The sequence below is a fragment of the Callospermophilus lateralis genome, chromosome 17 (genome assembly GCF_048772815.1).
Source record: "Callospermophilus lateralis isolate mCalLat2 chromosome 17, mCalLat2.hap1, whole genome shotgun sequence".
Classification (NCBI taxonomy): Eukaryota; Metazoa; Chordata; class Mammalia; order Rodentia; family Sciuridae; genus Callospermophilus; species Callospermophilus lateralis.
In genome coordinates, this window is record NC_135321.1 from 15,513,278 (window position 1) to 15,533,590 (window position 20,313).

The window sequence follows — 20,313 nt, forward strand, 5'->3', positions numbered from 1 at the left end:
GACAATTATTTGGCTCAAAGTGTCATAGTGCCAAGGTTGAGAAACCCTGGTCTAAAAAGAGAGGTAATGTCAGTGTACATACCAAAGAACAGTGCAGCATGATTAATAGTTTTATTTTTATTTATTTATTTTTTAAAGAGAGAGAGAGAGAGAATTTTAATATTTATTTTTTAGTTTTTTTGGCGGACACAACATTGTTGTTTGTATGTGGTACTGAGGATCGAACCCCGGGCCGCACGCATGCCAGGTGAGTGCGCTACCGCTTGAGCCACATCTCCAGCCCATGATTAATATTTTTAGAATTCCTAAAGTGAGTTTGTAAATAAACCTTTAGGATTATAGCTCAAAACACTATTCTTCAATGGGAACCAGAATGACCAAGTGAAGAATGTATAGTTAATGGGCTTAAATGAAGGACAGATGAGACAACTGTACACAGTGGTGCATGGGGGTCATAGTATTCAATCATGTGGCCACATAAACTTTGATAAATATATACTTTGGAAACTGACATAAATATATAAACCAACTTCCTCAAGATTCAGGGGGTAGGGGCTGGGGTTGTGGCTCAGTAGTAGAGCATGCCTAGCACATGTGAGGCACTGGGTTCGATCCTCAGCACCACACACAAATATGTAAAATAAAGGTATTGTGTTCATCTACAACTAAAAAAAAAATTTTAAAAAAGATTCAGGGGGTAATACAGGGCTATTTATTTTTTTAAGCTGTAATATAAGAACAAGGAAATCCTCATAATGGGCTGTTTATCCAACACAATGTTGTGTCTTTATCAGTGACATTTTATTAGTTAGTCTTTGCTGCTTAACAAACCACCCCAGGACTCAAGAGCTTTTATCCATTGATATTTGCTGTCATGGTCTTGACCTGCTCCAGGCTGGACCTAGAGGGGGTGATGCGTCTGGCGGCCATTCTTGCTGGGCTCAGCTAGTCACTGGGGTTTGACTTGGATTTGCTCCACATGTACTCCTTTGCCCAGGATGAAAGAGCGGCAGCTACTCTTGAGAGGCTTTTCTTATGGCAGATGTGCAGGTCATATGCACGTGTCATGCATCTTTATGCCTAGGCTCCCAGATGGCACACTGTCACTCTGCCCACATCACTGCCTTAAGTAAGTCACACTGCCGAGCACGGCATCCACACATTGAAAGAATATTCTCTGCAAAAATCACATGGCAAAGAGTGTGGAAATAGGGGAGGAGAAGAATTGGGAACATTATGCCATCTACAATAGGTATTATGGTGACACCTTTAAAGTTTAAGGGGATGGTATAAAGCACTTCTGAAATATTGCAAACACCCACTATGGTTAGGTTTTTAAAAGTTTATTTTTTTTTCTTTCATTGTGAAAGTTAAAATCATCTTACGTTAGAACATATGGAAAGTAGAAAAGACTAAGCTAAAGAAAAAAATTTATCCATTATATAACAGTCTACAGATAATTACTATTTATGCTTGGGTGCCTTTACTTTTAGTATTAAATTGACCTTGGATTATAGAAGAAACTTTTGTCTATGTTGAGAATTTGAAAAATAACGAAAAGCACAAAACTTGTTTAAAATCCTACAGTGCATCATTTGTTGAAGAGGCTATCTTTTCTCCAATGGATGGTATGTCTTAGAATCCATGTTAATTAAAATTAAATAAAATGTGAAAAGAAGGAAAATAAAACCAATGTGATTGTAAAGTAAAAAAAAAAAATCCCACAACACAATTGTAATCTCTGTTAACATTTTTTCTATATAGATTTTGTTTTACTTTATTGAGATCACATCACACATGGATTTCTCATCCTGATTTTTCTCACCAAAATACAAATAAGCATTTCCCATATCATAAAGTATATTTCACAAAAAAATGTTCACAGCAGTCAAATATTGCAACACATAGCCATCCTCTATCCTAATCACTTGTTTAAACTATTTATCTTTGTTAGTATAAAAAGATAAACTATTTATCCTTGTTAATGTATTTATTATGTATATTTAAAAAATCAAATAATAAAAAAATGGGAGTATATCTCAGATATTGATTAAAATTTTGCTTATACAATTTTTACTAGTAAAAACCGTGACTAAAACTCTATTAAGTGAGTAAGGAGTAAGGTGAATTATGACAGGAGCCAGAATCCACCAGGGCCAGCAGTCACAATAATTCTTTCTTTTTTTTTTTTTTAAACAGTAATTCTTTAAAAGTTTGTACCTGGCTTATTTATTATTCTGAAACTAAAAGTAATACAGCTTTCCAATGATTTTCTTCTAAGGACCGACAGGATGATAAATATTCCACTTGGCTATTATATAGCTAGACAAAGAGACATATTAAGGCTTTAAATCAAGAAATCTGTCAGTTTGAAAATGGCAACTGCTTTCCATTATAAGTACTTTTGGGGCTGCCTATAGAGTTCTAAAGAGCCCTGTGTATTTATTCCTCTGGTTGACCACTTCAGATGTGGCAATACTTGTGTATTGATGAGGCTTAAAGTGTAAGCAGATACAAATGGTTTAAGGATTAAGTTCTGAATATTCACCATGACTAGCTTCATGTTCTACACACTGACATTGGACAGAGTAAACAGAAATGTGCAAACCAGGTGCATTAGTTTCCTGGGACTGCCTACACAGAAGAGTACCATGCACTTGGCAGCTTAAAACAACCAAGAAATTTATTGTCTCACACTTGCAGAGGCCAGAAGACTAAAATCAAAGTGTCGGGGGGGCATATTCCCTGAGAAGCCAGAGAGAAGAATCCTTCTTTGCCTCTTCTAGCTCCTGTATTTTCTGGCAATCCTCCTCATGCTTTGGCTTGTATTGCATGGCTATAATCTGCCCCTGTCAGCACATGGCTGTCTCTCCTTGTGTGTCTTTACTCCTCTCCATAAGGACACCAGTCATATTGAGCTAAGGTCCCACCCTACTTCTGTATGGCTTGATCTTAATTTCCAAATAAAGTCTCATTCTGAAGTACGGGGGTGGGGTGGGGGGTAGGGGAGGGTGAGGACTTCAACATATCTTTTTGAAGGACGCAATTCAACCCCTAACACCAGGAAATAAAAAGTTGAAGTCCTTAGTACTTGCAATACCCCATGAGCACTTGTTTTTATTCCTTAGCTGGAAACAGTGAATAAATAATGAAAACATGTTTCTGCAATTGTGGAATGGCTTGAATTAACATAACAATGGAAACTTCCCCTTTGGTCACTTAACAACACATCCGTTTAAGTTCCAAAATTCAAGAGTACATTTTAACATTGGGAGAGCCTGGCATCTACAGATGATGACCAGCGGTAAGGTAAGCTCAAGAGTTAATTATTGCTTTCTGGACACTTCCCTACTTCCCCTGAATATCAACGTTAATGATATGACCTGGTGTGACGGTGGGTGTGTGATATATGGAGATACGGCCACAAAGGGCAAATTTTCCTAACTCCTCACATGATGTGCGATTTGGCTAATTGAGTCCATCTCAGTTGTAAATGAGCCAAAAGAGAGAAGAAGATATTTCCCAGAATGCGGCTTGATTAGAAAAGTCTGCCTTAGTGTATTTCAAGTGCAGGCCAACTGGCAGTGTCCTGAATCACCAAAGAGCACATTTCAATTCTGGGTTTTCTTTTATTTGCTCTCTTCATCATTCCTGATAAGTAATCATTGGCCACTAGGAGCTTTCAGAAAGCATTCATATAAACCCCAAAGCTCTGATTGATTGTCATGTAATAAATCAATTACAGACAGACGCTGTCTGTGGCTGAGCTGTACGTGCTTTATCCAATCATTTAAGCTTATAGAATATCCCTGGTGGTATGAAGAAATTTTAGTATGTAAAAGAAACCCACTGGTGAAACGGATTTATAAAATACTCCTAGAACAAGTTCAACAAAGATACTTGAGAAGGTTAAAGTTTCTCTTCAGGTTATTTTCCTTTATGTCACCAGTGACTGATGAGGGAACATAATGACATTTTATGTTGATAGATAGTATGCCTCTCAGAAGAATTGAAAGCACTATCTGAATGCCATTTGATTCATTGCCCTGTCCTTGAAGTAGGTACGTTGTTTTCTAAAAGGAAAATCTGAGTCATATTTTGAGATATGACTTTCTCATGATCCTAAAGTGCTGGGTAAAATCAGGGTGCCTTTTATAATTTCTAGTCATTACGTGCAAATTCACAGTAACATGTATAGAGTTTATTGAGCACAATTAGATATGCCCAGTAGCCTGTCCTGCAGTCTTTCCATCTATTTGGAACAGTAACCTTATACAGTGGGACTCGTTCTCATCTGCATCTTAAAGATGAGGAGAACGAGAGGTCTAGCTGCTTGTCTGTGGCTCCAGGCAGGGAAGTGCACAAGCATGGGAATGAACCACGGGTGATTCCAGAATGTGTTCTTTCTTGCTAGGTCTGGTTTATTCCTCTTTCTCTAAATAGCATCCATAAGCGGTCTCTTCTGTCTTTTCTGGAGACATTCTGTGACTGTGTTTCTAGCCAATGCTCATTCCAGAATTCATCACGATCCAAGGGTGAGCTCAGTTGTGTGCTCAGTAATCGTCTGTTGAGAGTTTCAGTCCTTGTCTTTGCCATCGTTATGTTCGATCCCATAATGTCACTGCTGCAGGCCAGGTATGGACTGAACTTGGAGCTCCTGAAGGACAGGCTGAGATGCGTCTGTGGGATGGAGCCCCTGCTCCTCAGCCCGTCCTCACAAAGCCAAGACTTCTAAGCTGGACTCAGGCTGAAGATGTTGGGGTGCCAAGTGCCTCCCTTGCATCCCTCCCGGCCATGCTCACATGCATGGCTATTCTTCCTATGGAAAGTAATCATTGTGTGTGTTCTGTATGAGAATGAGGATTAAGTGGAATTATCAACACCAACCCCACGCCCTGCCTCCGTGAGCACATTCCAAGAAAATATTCTGGGAGCCTAGAGGAAGAAGAATAAATAACCTTGGCCAGGGAGATGACGACCAAAACATATTTTGAGGTCAGAATACTGAGATTTAACTCTGCAAAAGTGAGTTGCTGTGAGGACAGTCTGTTTCTCTCAAAAAATATTTTTTCTAAATATGCAACATAGGTACAGAAACACTCCATCTAAAAGCAAAATAAAAGAACCACACAGCTGACCCTCACAATTGAATTATATGAAGTGTTGGAAAACCATTTGGATAACATTCATTGATGGGGGATAAGGGAGACGGGGAAGAATGACTTATTAATATCATCACCCTTAAATTATTTTTCCAGGCTTTTAACCATTATTCCATGTCGGAGGGGTGGGGTGGGGGAGTGACATTCAGCCTGAAAGCTGTTGACCACAGAGAATGGGCAAGGTGCCATTCTTTTCTGATACTCATGAAAGGTCTGTGTTACTTCGACCCTTAACTTTGAGGCCAGGGCCTCCCTAAGAAGAGGTGCTGCCTGCAAAGAGATGCTCAGTACAGAGCACACTGGTGCCTCCCTCCCACAGGTCCTGCCCTTTGGGGCTCACCATCGCCTCTGGCAGACCTCTCCTGGATTACAGTAACTTCCCAGCGGGGACCAGGCCACCTCCAACAACCACAACACCTCATTAAGCCATCACTTCCAAGGTCCTCTCCCACTCCGCCTTCCCGTGAAACTGTGCCAATAGGGAAAGCGGCTGATGGGTTTTTAATTCTATTTCCTTTTCCTTCCCGCAGATGGGGAAGGTCTGGTGAGGCAACTGAGCAGCAAAGAGCCTCAGAGAGAGCTGGAATCGAGGGCTGGGAACTTACAAGCTCTCTGTTAATTACAGGAGGAATCAATGACTGTGGAGCCGTGAGCACTGGCCCCGATTCAGAGAGTGTGTGTTGACCCATGTCACCCTTAGCAGGGTCTGCACACTGAGCTGTGGCCTGTCATCTCTAAATGTCTGCTCAGTCCTCTGCCCATGCAGTGAGCCAGCATACACAGCCCTGCCGGGGTAGGGGTCAGTTCTCTGCCTAGCTCACCATCCATTTCTTTTTTTAATTGACAGATAATTATACATATTTATGGGGTTTGGTGTGATGTTTTGGTAACTGTGTACATTGTGTAACGATGAACTCAGGATATTTAGATTATCCATCATCTCAAACATTCATCATCTGTGATGAGAACATTCAAATCCTCTCTTTGAGCTATTTTAATTTCCATGGTACAATACTGTTAACTATTTCTATTTCTGGAATTTTGCTAAGTCCTTTGTCTAGGGTACCTGCACACCTAGTTGATCCCTGCTACTGTGTTTCTTAGGAAAGCTAGCTATAGCTGGAAATCCTCAGAAGCTCAGTTGATAGAAAAGAACCAGCAAATAAAATACAGAAGGTGGAACAAGGCAGCTGACCTACGTTACAGTCCGCAGCACAGCTGAGGGGGAATGTGGCTTCAGCAGAAATGGGACTAGCGGAGCTGGTGCAGTGGACACGGGCCTTCAGCTTTCATACCTGGAACAGCTGGTCTTGCTTACGACAGCAATGACAGTAAAATTTTGCAAATAGTTTCATGACTAACATGTGAAATGAATATCCTCTCATCCCTTCTTTCAACCATGGTGGAGTCATTTAACAAATAGGAAATATACATCCTACACAAAGAATGTCACAATGCGCTAAATAAATCTTTCCCCTTCTTTATTCAATAGTTATTCATTGGGAACCCATTGCACACAGGGCCTAAGTGAAGTAATCAAAGAATGTATAGGCATCCTTCTCTTAAACATTGAACTTGGGGTTCAGGTTCTAGCAAATTTTAAGTGGTCCTGCTATTGTTCTTGTAAACTGTGGAGTAACACGTCCTTCTTTGGCTTGCGTATACCCGCCTTGCCTCTGCTCACCCTTGAAGCTGTTCTTCTGGTTGTGGTGATGTTTGCAGCCATCCATTTCCAATTTGCTCACAAGATTCCTCTCAGCTCTATGAATTTGCAATATGGCCACCTGAAATTACACACATGGCCCGGGTCACAGAGCTCCGTAGAGCTGCCTGGACACAAGGGACTGCTCTTAGAAACTTGGTGACATGAACCACCCCGTTGGCCAACTAATTGTGAATGGCAAGGAATTGCTGCAGGAGATTATGCTGAATGAGCCGCTGATTCATTTCCTCCTTGCTTAGGGGAAGCCCACAGCCCGTTTGTAGGAATGCTCAAGGCTGCCCAGCTGCATGACTCAGGCCACTGTGGGTCTCCAAGGGCTGGAGGGAGATGGGACCTATGAGTGGAACAATGGTGAGAAATCCAGGCAAGATCTCTACGAGGAGAGAAGCCTAGACAGTGACTCTGCTGAACAGCCCCTTTAGCTAAGAGGCTGGACCAGCCAGGCAGGGTGGTGGCTAAACACGGGCTCATCCAGAGCAGTTTGCTGGATTCCAGGCTCCCCCACTTTTTGGCCATGTGGCTTTGGACTAGTAACTGCCCTTCCCATGTCTCTACTTTTTCATCTCTAAAATGGAATAATACCCCTTAGCTCCCAGGCTTAGTATGAGGACTAGACAGAACAGCAAATCATTTGAAAACAGCACTTGGGATGCAGTGAACAGTGGATTTGGAGACATGGTGGGGCACAAGCTCAACCCTGAGAGGACACCAGGCAACCCGTGTTCTCACAGGGAGCAAATGCACTTCCCAGAGCTGCAAAGAATGTGTGTGAAACCCTCATTCTGGCACCAGCGCCTCATCCTGGCCATAGATAGTGGTATCACAGACAGGAAATACTCTCAGGGACATCCAGACAGCCACAGGGAAAAGGTCCTTCTTGTGGGGAAAAAAAAAAATGAGGTGATAAATGCTTGGGGGGAAAGCATTAGGGTTCTCAAATGTGTTGGGGTCTCAATTTGATCTCAGGAGAAAAAACAGCTTTCTAATATTCAGTCTTCCATACCTAAGTTCCCCTTGCAGGAATGACAGCATTTTGAAGGCTTATGGCAAATTCTGCTGTTTCCTTATAACCCCCCAAAAGTGGCTCTTGACCTTGTATTTCAAGGTCAAAAAATGGAAGAAAAATAATGGCAGCCTCAAAATAGTTACTGCAGGCTCCCAGTTCCATAATGTCGTGCAGGTCTCCTGTCAGGGAGCAGCGAATGCTGCTTTCCCAGGTGTCTGCACTTCAGCTGAGGCTGTCTGATGCCACCTGATGGGTAGAGAGTGTCCCGTGGCAACCATGCTACTCAGCCCACTCTGATCTATTAATGGCTCACAGCATCGAGAACAACAGTTTGGCTTGAAGAGAAAGAAGATAGCTTTCACAGGCAAGGACTGTTTGGTTGAGGTAGTTCCAACCACTTGCCTTCTGGCCCTTTCCTTTGAGATGTGATTGAATGTTGATAGTGTTTTTGCAAGAAGTGAGAAATAAATAAATACAGAGCCACGGAGCTGTCACTAACCATACAGCCACTCATCAGAGTCCTGGGTGTTTTGTGCTTTGAGGTCAAATGCAGGAATCTCCAATTACAAGTGGTCTTTTTCAGAGGGTTTTTCTCTCCTGCTGGTAGAAAGGGAGGGGCAGCAATGTGGTTTGCCTGGATTCTTGTGATGGATTCCACCAAGTGTTGTTTGAGTCCAACTGGATCACTTCACTTCACAGTTCATTCATCGGTAAAAGAGGGACCTTAGATAGGAGGACTGGCTGGGGTGGGACGGGTGACTGGGCACCGCAGATCCCTGCGTCTTGCCGTGCAGTACCCCCGCGTGGAAGGGCTGCCCACCATTCATTTGTTCACTCACTCATTCAATACCAATTGCCTGCAGACATTAACCAGCAAGCTCTACCCTGGAGGTTTCAAGAAAAATAAATAAGCTTTCTGGCTCTTTCCTTTCTTGGCTCAAGCTCCCAGATCCTTCTTTCTTAATAAGCCAAAGATGACAGATAATGGCTTTAAAAGAAACTCCTCTCAGGACTGCTTGCTCTGATTGAAAACGACCCCTTCATGGTAGGTTCCAGAAAAAAAAGGCAGCAGCTAGGAGGGAACCTGAGGGCCCCCCAGCCCTGCCACAGATTTTCTTTGCTGCTCATAAAGCTCCCCTGCCAGATCTTCTTCCCGATGCATCTGGAGTCACTGATGCCTGCTGCACCCCACCGTCACCTACCTTGACAAAATGGCAAACTGCAAAAACTTTTGCAAATCACAATTATTGTGCACCCATCCATTCACTCGTTCTATGTATGATTTGGAAAAACAGCTTTTTCGTCTCTTTAAAAAAACACCTGGAAATATTTTGAAGCTTAATAAGGCAAGATTCTCTGCTTAAGCTCTGCATCCTAATAATAGCAAGAATAACACACAGTTGAATATTTATTATGTGCCAGGCACTATGCATGCGTGTGTGTGTGTATGTGTGTGTGTGTGTGTGTGTGTGTGTGTGTGTGTGTGTATGCATGCGTATGGTGCTGGGGACTGACCCCAGGCCTGGCACAGGCACGCAAGCATTCTACTATGGACCACAGCCTCAGCCCCTCTATGAGCTTTAAATGCACCACATCACCCCATTCTCACACAAGCATTGAAAGAAGACGTGGCTTTTATTTCCATTCTCCTGATGAGGAAACAGAGGCACAGTGGAGAGACTAAATGACTTGCCAGGTTGGCCTGACCTAGAATCTGAGTCCCAATCATTATGTTATTAGTTGCTATCAACTGCAACTAGTTCCTAGATGAGGCTTCAGGCTCCTTTGTCATCTCTAACACCTGGGGTCTCTCTAGAGCACTAAAGCTACTTTAACACAACTTTCCTCCCTCTATTGGGTAATGAATCCCAGACTGCCACTGCTCTGTTTGCACCTGTACTAACTAGTTCAGGTTAAGGTTTGGTCGCACTCAGGCATTGCAACCTTGAGAAGGCTGAAGCACAAATATGCTAACTGCTCAGAGCCTCAGTGCTTCCCTCTGTGGTGTAAGGCAACCAGTCTTGGTCAGCAGCAGTTCCAAGCTTATCTTTAATGGGATCCTTTCATCCTGCGGTCTTAGATAAACCTGGAAGTGGATAAACCTGCTCTAACCCTCCACCCCAGGGAACTTTCAGAAAGTGCCTTCTGAGTGCTTTTTCTTAACGCTTTATATCCCCTGTGTTTTTAGACAGTACAATTTTTTCATTCATTATCCATTCGTACCACAAACATTTAAGGAATGAATGACAAAAAGTTCTTGAACAGCAGCAGAGTTCATAATATCAGATTGACAGAAATCAAGACACTGATTAAAAAAAAAACTTGAAAAGCATCATAATTTCACTGTTCTTCAATATTATGGGGCCAGGTAGGACCAACAAGTATCCTGAGAAAACAACAGAAAAAACCCCAAAACACAAAAAATGCAGAGTTGGAATCCAGGAGGTCCAAGTTCTAGTACCAAATGTATCAACTAGGTGTGACAGAATCTTCCTCGTTGTGTTTGCTCCTTATTTGTAAATTGGCAGTAACGATGCCTGCCTTGCAGAATGGCTTTTTCCCTTTCAGCATACGTATGAGAACTTAATGAAGAATGTCCCCTGGAACCAGACTCAGAAAATCTGAGCACATCCAGACATGGCCTAAACGTGTTTTATTGGCATGAGATCCCGAGCAGCACCTGGAGAACTGTAGAAAAGGTGGAGAGGGGGCTGGCAGGAAAGGGTGGACAGACTGTGAGGAAGGGCAGTGTTTGAGTATGACAGAGAAGGGTGTCACTCCCATGTCTCCCAGCCCCCACAGAGGGAAATGTATGTCAGGTGCTTAATTCTAAGGAGCAGGTCAGGTTGAAAAAAGTGCCCCACAAGGACTGGGGTCGAGGAGGAACGTGCAGACCACCTGCTTCATCCCCACAGCGCTGGTGAGTAGACATGGCTGGGACCTGGTCCTGCCCCAGACACTCACAGAATCCCCGTGCCTCCCCTTCTCCGTCCCAGTAAAGCCCATAACACTTCTTGTCTAGTCCATTCCTCTCCAGTTCCAATCCCTCAATCCATTTTCCTCCTGAGCTTCTAGACCAGCATTATCCAAAAGAACATAATGTGAGCCTCGTGGGCAATTTGAATTTACCAATGGCCACATTAAAAAAATAAAAGAAATAGGTGAGGTCAATTTTAATAATAAATTGTATTTAACTCAATATATCCAAAATATCATTTCCATAAAAATCCAGTAGGATATCATGTACATATTTTTTTATATCGTCTTTGGAATTTTGTATACGCACTCTACACCTTTCTTTTTTATATCGTCTTTGGAATTTTGTATATGCACTCTACACCTTTCTTTTTTATATCGTCTTTGGAATTTTGTATATGCACTCTACACCTTTCTTTTTTATATCGTCTGTGGAATTTTGTATACGCACTCTACACCTTTCTTTTTTATATCGTCTGTGGAATTTTGTATACGCACTCTACACCTTTCTTTGGACCAGCCTTATTTTCTGTGATCACCCGCCACAGGTGATGCTCGAATCTCGGACCGAGCAGCGCAGCTTTAAGGGAAACTCAGCATCTGAGCACCTTTCAAAGTCCTTCAGTGACTCCCAGGGGCTACAAGGGAAGCTCCAAACTTCACCTCTCCCCTCCTTTCCAAAATCACTCCCAACACATCCCATTCCCCCCATGTCAAACTCCTGACAGGTCTCAGCTGTGTCAGACTCCGTTGTCCCAGAGCCTTGATTTACTCTACTCTTTAGCCTCCACCGGGCTCTTTCTTTGGGGTCACCTCCCCACCCCAAGCAATGGGAGGAGTATGGTAGCCTGGGTGTTGGCCCCCAAGGTATCCACATTCTACTTTCTTCCCAGAAACTTACATGGCAAAAGGACTTTGCATGTTTGATGAAGAATATTCAGATGGGGAGATCTTTCTGGATTATGGGGTAGGTCCAGTGTAATCACAAGGATTCTTAAAAAAAAGGGAGGAAGGAGAGACAGACTCCAAGAAGGAGACGTGACAAGGACAGCAGAGAAAAAGAGATTAGAGGGTGTCGCACTGCTGGCTGAAGAGGCCGAGGTCATGAAAAGCAGGCAGCCTCGGGAGGCCAGAAACATCAAGGAATGACCCTCCTGTGGAGCCTGTGAAGATTACCACTAAATAGGGAAGAGAGGTGGGAGGGAAAGGGAGGGAGAAGGGGAATTGCACGGAAGATGGAAGGAGACCCTCATCGTTATACAAAATACATGTATGATGATGTGAGGAGGAAGAAAAAAAAGAGGGAAAAATGTGTCACAGTAGACTAGGGTAGAGAGAAGTGATGGGAGGGGAAGGGAGGGGAGCGGGGATAGGAAGGGCAGCAGAATACAACAGACACTAGTATGGCTGTATGTATAAATGTGACTGTATAACCAATGTGACCCTGCAACCTGTGCACTTGGAAAAATGAGAATTCATACCCCATTTGAATCAAATGTATGATATGTCAAGATCATTGTATTGTCATGAGCAACTAATAAAAAAAAAAAAAAAAGGAATCCATCCTGCATCCTGCTGATGCTTTGATTTTCCCTCAGATAGACTGATTTTGGACTTCTGACCTGTAGAGCTGTGAGGCACATGTGCACTGTGTGAAGCTGCTCAACTTGTGGTAACTTGTTCCAGTAACTAAGGAACAAGGAAGGCCTCTCCCCCTTCAGCTCCAGCAGCCTTGACCTCTTCTTGCAGGCAGCGCTGGTTTGGGCATCAGTACCTTGTTACTTTTCTCGCTTGTCTGTCCTCTAGAATTTGGAGACAGTTTCTCCTTCATCTACTCTAGTTACTCTAATGGCCAGCACTGCCCAGCATCTGGTCAACATCCACTGGTTATTTTAAAGGGTAAATGAAGGTAGGGGAAGACATTGCTTCCCTCTCTTGCAGAAGGAGAAGAGCGGGTACCACCAAGCCAACAAAGCCAGCAAACACATGTGTCATCATCACAAAGAAAAGCAGGAGAGCAGCCCCTGGGACCAGCAACCTGGCAGCTGAGGGGGGCACGGCAGGAAGGAGCGGGAAGGAGCGGGCGGAGGGCCAGCACCCACACGGGTCAGGCCCAGGTGGTATGCTTGAAAGACTTTGAAACCAGAAACATGGAGCTTAAGGACTGCTTTGGATCTGTGAAAACTTGGAAAATAAATGGAATTCTAAGAAAAATATTTTCACAGATCCTGGGGTCACTCCAGGACAGCTGAGAGATAAGGTAGCTGCTGGACTGAGCCGAGAAAACAAAGGCCGAGGGGGAGGGAGAAGCCTGGGGAGCGGGAGATGGGACCAAGTAGAGGCCTGAAGGCGGCTGACTCAAGAAGGCTGTGGAGGCAAGAAAGAGCCCTAAGGGTAGATGGGAGAGGAGGCGAAGGGCCATGTGGGGAGGGAGGGGTTAAGCAACTGAGATTTGGAAACAGGTGTTTAAAAAAAATTAAAGTCGAGTGCAGGGATGGACGAAGGGCTGTTGAGAGCAGGATTTCTCAACCTCGGCTCCCTTGAGCTGAAGGACGCCTCCTTGTATGAAGGGGAGGGGCAGCCCTGGGCCTGGCGGGATGATGAGGGGCATCCTGGCTTCTGGCCCCTGTTGCCAGTGAGTGAGGCACCCACGCCCCTGAGGGGACACCTAAGAATGTCTCCAGACATTGCCAAATTTCCTCTGGTAACAGATTGTTGCTCAGTCAATAACCAATGATTTAGAGGAAGAAATAGGGTCATCGGAGGGGGAGGGACCTACTTAGAGGAAGAGCAAAGGACACAGTAAAGGCTGAAGACAGTAAGTGCAAGCATGGGACCCGGGAGGAATGACAGCCGATGACAGATGAAAAAGAGAAAGGACCCGAAGGCAAGCGGAAGGCAGAGGGCAGAGGGCAGAGGGTAGAGAGAAGGACCCAACAGAGCATCAGGGCCACCGTTCAGGGGTGACACCAGCCTGAGAGGGACTGGGCTTCAGAGGGGGTCACTTGGAGGGTTCAATGACAGGTTACAGACACGCAGGATCAGGGGCCATCAGTCCTCTATCAGGACATGGAGACACCAGAAGCCAAATACATGTCAAATGCCAATGCACGATTTTCAGGCTCACTGTAATTATGCCACAGACAGACGGTGGAATTGAAGTAGCTTCAGAAAGACTCAGTTTGCTCTCCGATGGATGAATGATCATGCCACTCTTCAGAGGCTCCAAACCACATAAACATCTCTAAGAGATACATTCAGGTCTCTACACCACTGATCAGGCAGAAGGAAGGTAAACAACTACCCAGTTTCACCACAAACAAAAAGTGATGCATGCTAATTAAGCGAAACAGACCAGGTCAACTTACTTTATCTGGCATTCCTTGGGGATTCTGCATTGTTGGTAAAGATTAGGACTCAAGAATGCAGAACCATGCTGATATAAAGCATTCTCTGCAGACAAACCTTCAACCTTCGGGACCTGTGGGTGTGTTGTTGGGGGACAGGTGGGAATGGGGGGGAAAGGAAAGAGAGATTCAAAGCTCTCCAACCATCTGTCCCAAACCTTGTTTAAAACCATTCACCTTCCTTTGTTCTTTCTGGATTTCAGTTTCTAATCAAGGGGTTCCAAAGGAAGAGGCTGAACTCTCAAGTTCTCAAACCATTTTCTCCAGGTATTTCTTTGTGGTAAGTGCAAAAATGCTCTCCCTGTTTTCATAATTTCTGAGCTTCATGAGCATTCTAGACCTGATAAGGATTTCTTTCAGGTCCAGGGATGGGACTGGAAGGATGGTGTGCACAAGCACTGGAACTCCAAGTGTTTGGAAACCTAGCCTCCTTCTCAAGCCTGTATTCCCATAGCAACCACTCACTGCCTCCATGAGGACCAGTCCAATGAACACAGATTTGCTAGAGAGGTCAGCTAATACACAAAGGGGGGAACTTATGGGTCCAGCTGGTTGACAGAGCTGCAGAAGAAGGACTGTATCTGTGCATGGACGATGATAGATTCTCAGGGTTATTGGCAACAGCAGTGAACCTTGGGCCTTCCAAAAAAAAAAAAAAAAAAAAAAATTGTCCCTGAACAAAAAACACAGGATACAGTCATTGTCTTAGGAGAGAGTATTTTTACCAGTCTAGGAGGAAACTACCCTGAGGCTCCCTTGTCCAAAAGGCAGTTTAGTGTAGGGTTGAGAGCACAGGTTTGGGGTCAAAACTGCTTTTAAACTCCACCTCAGACATTTCATTAAAACCACTGCCTCAGTTTTCTCACTTCTAAAAATAAAGAGAATAAAAGAATAAATGACAGAAGATTGCAAGAGGATTAAATGAGGTAATACCTGCACATACCAAGTCCTTCATAAATATTTGTAGTTATGTGCCAAATTCCTGGAAAATCACCAATGATCATTAAAAACTTGCAGGAATGTAGCCTTCTTGGCATTATGTTATAAACAGGCCTCCATTTTGGGTTAAGAAATGTATTTCACATCCTTTTGGAATCTAGCTACCTTTATCCTGAACCCTGAAAAATTTCCATGCAATACAGATAGCTGTGTTTTCTTTAAGCCTAACTGATCTCCTGGAAGGCTGTGGGCTTTGCAGCAAAGGCCCTTTACACTGTTGTAAACTCTCTAAGTGTCACCCAGTTGATCAGCATCACAGAAGTATTAAGTGGTAGAAGTTAATTTCAAGCCTATACCAATTTGATTTTTAGGTCTAGTTTCTTTCCACTTTCTAATGTTATATGTTTAAGTTTGTTTCCTTAAAAAGGGAAGTAAGGTCAACTCCACATCTCCAGATTGGAAATGTATTTTTACTTATATTAAGTACAAATGTTTTGATGGCATGGGTTCTATAGGTATTTTTATTCTTTTTTAAAAATTTATTTAATTGTAGATGAACACATAGTATCTTTATTTATTTCCTTAATGTGATGCTGAGGATTGAACCTAGTGCCTCACACATGCTAGGCAAGCACTTTACCACTGAGCTACAGGTATTTTTATTCTACCATAAAAGATAACTTGGCGTATATCAGAAAAATGTTAAAGTCAGCCTTCTTATTACCTATCAAATTGGCTTGATACCATATTATTGAGCTGAGTTCTCCCAGTTCTCTTTTTTTTTTTAAATATTTATTCTGAAGTTTAGGTGGACACAATATCTTTATTTTACATTTATGTGGTGCTGAGGATCCAACCCAGTGCCTTGTGCATGCTAGGTGAGCACTCTACCACTAAGCTACAACTCCAGCCTCTCCCAGTTCTCAATCAGTATTAAACAACACTTTTCCTCATAGACTTAAAGAATAGAAACAGGGTTAGTTCTATAAAAAGAAGGAGATGATGTTGGTATTAGAATGACAGAATCAACTCACAAATCCTGAAATAAGTTGAACACCAATATCTAGACCAGAGACTGCTCAGTGGGGGCCAGCAGTTCTCCCTCATTGAAGGTCCCTTGTTCTTCCTTATTGTTGCTTGTGGGGACTGTAAGAGGAGCCACCCCAGCCAATGTCCTGCAGCCCCCAGTAGTGGCAAAACAAACTGCAGAATTGAATGATGTCTAGAACAGACTTCTCCAACCAAAAAAAAAAAAAAAAAAAAAAAAAAAATCCCAGGTGTGATCCTACACATCTGATTAGCCAAGGAGACTGCTGACTCCTATCTGCTCACCCCTATTATTGCAAAAGATTTTCCTTCAGGAGAAGCCCTAGACTTCTAGACTGGGACACAGAGTGTGTGTGTGTGTGTGTGTGTGTGTGTGTGTGTGTGTGTGTGTGTGTGTTAGAACTTTCTAGAACAAATGTGACATCCAAAGCACGTCATTTTTCTTCATATTCTTGAGACATGCAACCAAGGAGCAAGAAGTTCCTCTTTCTGTATTGTTTGCACTTTCCCTCCCCCCAAAAGTCGCATATCTGTACATAAAGCTAACCAATCTTTAAAAGTTGCTTTTACTTCAAAATTGGGCACAAATTGTGTGACTGTGTGAAACATTTCTTCTTGTCTTGGGAGAAAATTCCAGAGACCCACACCCTCAACAACATTCAGAACTTGTGCAAGTTAAAGCTAAGACTGTCTTAGTGCAGAGGTAAGGGACACACCTCCAAACCAGGGCTTTCCAACTCATTTACTGTACTAAGAACATTTTGACTCTTCTTGCCTCAAGCTATGCTTCACACTGACTTGGGGACTGGCACACTCCAACACTTTTAAGATGTAGCCCTAATTCTCTAAGTAGACCTGGCTGTATGTCAATCAAAACTGAAACTGGGGGAAGCTATCTCTGTCACCTGATGATTTGGGGTCCATCTTATCATGTACAGCATAAACTTGGCTTACCCTTGTTGAATCTTGATTCTATGAAAGGCCTTTACCTTAAAGACAGGAGACTGTTGCTACATGTTAGGGAGAACAGCAGGAAACATCTGTCATTTTTTAAAAAGTAGTTAATAGGCCTTTGCTTATGGTTACATGGACTTTTGTAACTCATCATGCAATTGTCCTGAACTATCTTCTGAGAATCTGAAAACTGATTTGTGATCTGCTTTAAACACAGCACAGGACTTGAATGCTACTTTGGCTTTATTATTCAATCTTGAATTCCTTTGCCTGAACTGCCCTATTTTATATGCATGCACAAAAAAATTAGTGTATTTTTGTGAGTCACCACAAATATTTTTTTTATAAGGAAAATTAAATGTTTGGGAAATTAAATGTCCCAATTAGTGTAGTCTGTTCTTTATAGCATGTTATCTTTTTTGTTGATCTTTCTTTTCTAAGACTATACATAAAGATATTGAAGTGCTTTGAGAACCTACCCTGTGGTCTAATTTTCTATTTTCTCTTTTTCCCCCCATGGTGTTGGGAATCAACTCAGGGCCTTATGCTTGCTAAAAATCACCGTACCACACTGAGTTATATCCTCAGCCCCTCCCCCCTTTATTTTTGAATACTGGCTTCTATCTTCCAGCCAGCCAATCTCAGCCACCCCCAAGCAACATTTAGCAGTTACTTCTTAACAATATCAGTTCCACCGGGGAATCTAACCTGTAGCAAAGACTGCTCTAAGAGCCCTGGGCACAGCCCCAAGCCCCTAGGACATGCTGGTGAATTGTGTAGCTTTCCCATCTCTGGTTTGTTTCAGGGCAGCTGACAGGTCTATATGGAAAACATTACTGAAAAGACATAACCACACAGCACCTCCCCCCAGGAGCATTTAGGTCCATATCATTAATCTTTGCAACAGGCTATGAAGGAGCAAGGGGCAGGTTCTCTCACACCAGGGGTTCATAGATGAGGTGATGGTGCAGATGAACTGGGCTCGCATGGGTCTGGGAGGTCCTGGAGAGAGCATGGGTATGAGGACAGAAAACCTAAGACTGTTGAGGTTCCTAACACATGCAGCCTCGGCACTTACTAGCATCTCCCAGCCTGCAGCCTGAGCAAATGCAATTTGTCTTTTGCAGGACTGTTTAACTTTTCAGTAACTGGAATCCATATATGGTCTTCCACAGCTCCTTCCGCTAGGCTCTGCATTCTGGCCCAAGCTCCTCCCTCTCTCATCTCAACAATTAATGTCTACTGTCAGTAGCTACCAATGGGTTGACATTCCAGGATTGCAGCCAAAGGGTTTTAAAAAGTGTCTCAGTTGCTCGCTTCTTGCAGAAATGCTCTGACCACCCACCCATAAGATTCCTCCCCAGGCAAATCTGGAGTTTCTCTGCAGAGTATCTAGCCCCTCCTCCTCATAGGTGCTGGGCATAGAGGACCAAAAATAAGCAGCTCTGACACAATTTTGTGCCACACAGTTTCATATAATAGACATAGCTCTGTTTTTTATCTTTTTGTAGCTTGCATTACTTTTCTTGAAAGGCTACATGTCCACACACGTGGCTCAGTAAGTGCTACTTAAGGAAGCCAATAACCTCTTACACCATGTTCTATGTAGAACCAGTATCCATAATGCAATAGTAGCAAAACAAAACAAGTGAAGATGAGAAAAAAAAATGGCAAGTTTTCAAAACAGAATAACTGTTAAGAAAATAAATATGGAACCTTCTGCCTGAAAGATGACCTTTCCCCTCCAAGATGGGATCGAGCACTTTTCTGGCACAATTTAAAGTGATCAGTTTTGATAAACTCCAGGATGGGTTTATTTTTCATGTGCTTAGTGAGGTTTCTCTTTAGGAACTCAGAGAACTGCTGTGAAATAGGCTCCTCTTTATCTAAAAAGTGAAAAGCTAGAAATCTAGAAACCTAAAACCTCAATTTTCATGTTGTGCAATAATTTATGTGTAACATAATGAGTTAAAAATCTCCTGAGCTGCAACATATGCCAGGCACGGTGTAAAAATGCTTTATAGGCATTACTGCATTATAAATGATTAAGAGGGAGAGTTCCCCATTTCACAAATGAGAAAACTGCATTTCAAAAAGTTAAATTACTGCCTGCTCAGTCATCTAGGTAACCACACTGCCTGGGTTTAAATCCAGGTTTTTCCCCTCACCTCAAAATGGTTACTCTCAACGTTCTGCAAGATTCTGAAGTGTCTTTTGAATTACCATTTGAAAAATCAACTGTTTTTTGTTAACTAGCAGGACCATATTTCAATATCAAGCATTATATGGACATCTCCTCTCTCTTTGTAAGCTTTGTAGGGAAAAAAAAAAAAAAGCCACCGTATTGAACTAAGGAATGAGATATTTAGGTTCAAGGAATTTTGTGAGAATCAAATTGGGAAAGTGGAAAACCTTTGGAAAAATACAAAGCTTTCTACAGAGGAATGAGAATATCTTTGCTATCCAAAATGTCAGCGTGTTATGTGACGTGCATGAAAATTTTCAGCTGACCAGAATTTCAGGTAAATCAAAACACCTGTCTTCTTAGCTAACCAATGCGCACAGGATAAGTGTGAGCAAAGCTACCCTCTCACATAGTCCTGAGAGGCAGAACGCACAGATGTTACAGATGGGGCATTAAAATCTTTTGCTTTTCCAAATTAATTCCACCACCACTTGCTTGGTTCTGTGGTCCACATCTCTATCTCAAATTTCTCTTTGACAAGCACAGAAAACTCCTGAAATGCACTAGTGTTAAGAGCTAACTTATACGGATCACAATACCCTTCCCTCCCTGGTTTTACAAGGTACCTGTAAACAGGGCTGCCTCAAACAGCACGTAGCAGGACGTGTGATTCACGTGCCCGCCCGGTTCACCCAGGTGTCTCTGCTGATGGGCAAGGCGTTGCTGATGCTGTGTGTGGCGTGGAAAATCAGATAAAAGCAGCTCAGGGCGGGCACCTCGAGAGGGTGGTGCGCGTTCCGAGTTATGGAGGGGAGCTGCGGCAAGTTTTACCAACAAGTGAAACTGGAGGATTTTCTTCGAAGAGACTTTAATGAAAACCTCCACTTGGTCAGTGGGACTATTTCAGGTCTGTA